Raw genomic sequence first — 4,032 nt, 5'->3', positions numbered from 1 at the left:
CCCTAATTGTAGCTCAACCCTAGCCCTATGCTTAGCCCTATCTCAAAACCTAGAACTAAACCTAACTCTAAATCTAACCCTAATCCTAAAACTAAATCTATCCATAATCCTACTCCTAACCGTAACGTAACTCTTAACCTAAGCCTAAACCTCTCACTTACACTAGCCCTAAACCTAAGACTAATCTTAAAGCAACCCATACCCTTCCCTTATCCCTAAAACAAAACCGAGTCAGAGCCCTAACCTTAAACCTTAACCTAAACCAAATTGTAACCCTACACCTAGCCCTAACCCTATCCCTAATTATAGTCTAACCCTAACCCGAAGACTAACTCTGACCCTGACTCTGACCCTAAGACTAACCCTGGCTCTAAACACCATCATCACCATAAACCTAACCTTAACACTAGACTTAGACTTAACTTCAACCATATAACTAGCTGTAATCATAAACCTACTTCATACCCTAGTGGTAGCCTTAACCCTAGCCCTAACCTAACCAAAAACCTAGCCTTAATCCGAGTCCTAAACCTAGCTTTAATGCTAAACTTAAACCTAACCCTAACCCCAAAAGTAGCCTTAATCCTACACATAACCCTAGCTCTTAGCTTAGGGCTAACCCTATCCATTACCTTAAAGAAAACCCTAACCCTTACAATAACCCTATGCCTAAGCCTAACACTATCCATTACACTAAACCAAGCCTAAAACCTAAACCTAACCCTGTTATTACCCTAACCCTAAATCTAACACTAATTCGAGCCCTGCACCTAAACACTAACGTAAGCTAAACCTAATCCTGTCCCTGACCTTCTAAAATAAACCTAGATCTAAAACTTACCCTAACCAAAAACCTAACCCTTATACTGTACCAAGCATAAACCTAACACTAAATCTATCCCTAACTGTAACCCTAGACCTGACATTAGTCTACCCTAATGCTCTCCCAAATCCTTAAAAAAATCCTAATCCTCATTCTAGCCCTAAACATAGCCTTAATCATAACCCTAACCCTAACACTAGTTCTAACCATAATACTAACCCTCGCCCTTGCCCTAAACCTAGCTATAACCACATCCCTTACCCTAAACTAAACCCTAACTCTAACCCTAACCCTAGTGGTAAACCTTGCCTTATCCTAAGCCCTAACGCTAACCCTAGATTGAAACCTAATTCTAAATCTAAACTTAACTTGATGCCTAAACCTAAAACTAAAATTAGCCCTAAACCTAATGCTAATCCTAAAACCAGCCTTAACCCTAGCCCTAACATAACTCTAGCCATAATTTAGCCCTACCCCTCAAACTAACCCTAACCCTAGCACTGAGACCTAACTCTAACTATCACACTAGCCCCATCACTCGTTCTAACCCTATACCTTACCATAACCCTAACCCTAGCCCTAATCCTAGTGCTCACCCTTGCCCTATCTTTAGCCCTAGCACTAACCTTTGGCAAAACTAACCGGAAGCCTAAGCCTAATCCTAACACTAGCCCAAACCATGACACTAATCCTAAAACTAGCCCTAACCCTAGCCCTAAAATAAAACCAAGCCATAGCTCTAACCCTAACCATTAACCTAAACCAAACCCTAACCTTACATCTAGACCTAAACCTAGCCCTAATATGAGTTGGAAACTGAACACTAAAACTAACCCTGAATCTGACACTGACCCTAACACTTCTAGCTCTAAACATTACCCTAACACGAAAAATTACCCTAACAATAAAACCAGCACTAAAACCCTAAAAGTAGTCCTAATTGTAAACCTAGGACTTACATTAGCTGTAACCCTAACCATAGCCCTAACATAACTGAAAACCCAGCCCTAATCCAAGCCCTAAACCTAGCTTTAAACCTAACCCTAACACTAGACCTAATTATAACCATAATGCTATCCTTAAACTGATCTCTAACTCTATCCACTACCATAACCATAACCATAATGATAACCCTAGGCATAAACCTAACCCTATCCCGAATCCTAACCCTTCCACTACCCTGAATCTAACCTGAATCCAAAACCTAACACTATCATTACCCTAACACTAAGCCTAACACTAATTCAAGCCCAAACTTTAAATCTTAACCTATCCCAAACCCTAAACTAGACCATGACCCTAATAATACCCCTAGCTCTAAACTTGACCATAACCTAACACCTAACCCTTAGCCTAGATATAGCCATAAACCTAACCCTAAAACTATCTTTAACAATAATTATGGACCTGAAATAAGCGAAGTCCTAATCCTAGCCCTAACTCAGCTCTCATCCTAGCCCTAAACCTAGCCTTAATTATAACCATAAATCTAGCCCTACACCTAACCCTAATTCTATCACTCACCCTAACTCTAAACCTAGCTATAATGTCATATCTTTCCCAAAATTTAAACCTAACTCTAACCCTAACCCTAGGCTTAAGATAAACACAAAACCCAGCCCTAATCCTAGCCCTAATTTAGCTCTATCTCTAACCCTACCCTAACCCTAGCCCTAAGACTAACTCTAACTTTTGCCTAGCTCTATCCCTAATTCTATCCCTATTCACTACTGTAAACCTAACCCTAGCCCTAACACTTGCCATAAAGTTAGTCCCAGCCCTAAGCCTAACTCTAAATCTAAGGCTAAGCCTAACACTAACACTAGCCCTAACCCTAATGGATAATCATAAAATTGGCCTAATCCTAAACCTAGCAGTTAACCAAAACCAAGCAATAGCCCTAACCCTAAATCTTAACTTAAACCAAACCATAACACTACACCTAGACCTAAACTTAGCCCTAATTCTTGTCATAAGTCTCACTTTAAACTAATCCTGACCCTGACTCATATCCTAACACTCACCCTAGCTCTAAACCCCGCCCTAAACTCAAACCAAACACTAATATTAACAATCGCCCTAATTCAAGTCTTAATGCTAACTGTAAAACTAATGCTGACCCTGAATCCTATCCTAACAAGAACCATAGCTATAAATATCACCCAAACCTTAAACCTAACCCTAGCACTCAACCTACCCCTAAAACTAACCCTAATGGTAACCCAAGTTCTTACATTAGCCATTGCCCTAATCCTAGGCCTAACCTTAACACAAAACCTAGCCCTAAACTGAGCCCTAAACTTAGATTTAACTCTAACTCTAACCCTAACCATAGCCCTAGCCTAGATCTAAATCAATCCCTTACCCTAAGTGAAACCCTAGACTTAAGAGTAACCCTGGAATTATCTTTAATCCTTAGAACAACCAAAACTTTAATCCTATTAATAGTACAAAGCCGAACCCTCATCTTAGCTCTAACACTATCCCAAAACCTAACCCTAACCCTGACCATTATTCTGGCACTAATACTAAACCTAGATCTAATGCCAACCCCAACCCTAACCCAAAATTTACCATAATCCTATCCATAGACCTAACTCTGAACCTAACTCTCAGCCTAGTCCTACACATAGCTAAGAACCTAAGCCTTAGGCTAAATATAACCCTAATCATAATCCTAGTTCTAACCCTCATCTTAACCCTAACACAAGATATAATCATAACCATAACCCTAGCCCTAACCTTAAATCTAACACTATCCATTACCATAAACATGACCCTTACTATAATGCTAAACCTAGGCTTAACCATAACCCTAGCACTTTCTGCAAACCTATCAATTAACCTAAACCTAACCTAAATCCTAAACCTAACCCAGTCATTACACTAACCCTAACCCTAATGCTAATTTGAGCCCTAACCATAACCTCAAACCTAAACCAAAACCTAACACTGATAGTGACCCTAATAATTCCCCTAGCTCTCAACCTGACTCTTACCCTACCTAAACCTTACATTAGACTTAGCCATAAACCAAACCCTAAAACTATTCCTAATCTTAACCCTAGACATGATATTAATCCTAGTCATAATCTTAGCCCTAACCCTAACAAAAACCCTAGCCCGTATGCTAGCCCTAAGCATAGCCTTAATTTTATCCCTAACCCGAAGCCTCAGACTAAACCTAACACTAACCCTAGCCCTAATCT

This window comes from Marmota monax, unplaced genomic scaffold, assembly GCF_021218885.2.
Source record: "Marmota monax isolate L192 unplaced genomic scaffold, Marmota_monax_Labrador192_F-V1.1 WCK01_AAM20220418_F8-fsc00875, whole genome shotgun sequence".
In the NCBI taxonomy this organism is placed as follows: Eukaryota; Metazoa; Chordata; class Mammalia; order Rodentia; family Sciuridae; genus Marmota; species Marmota monax.
Note: the sequence above shows the minus strand (reverse complement) of the source record.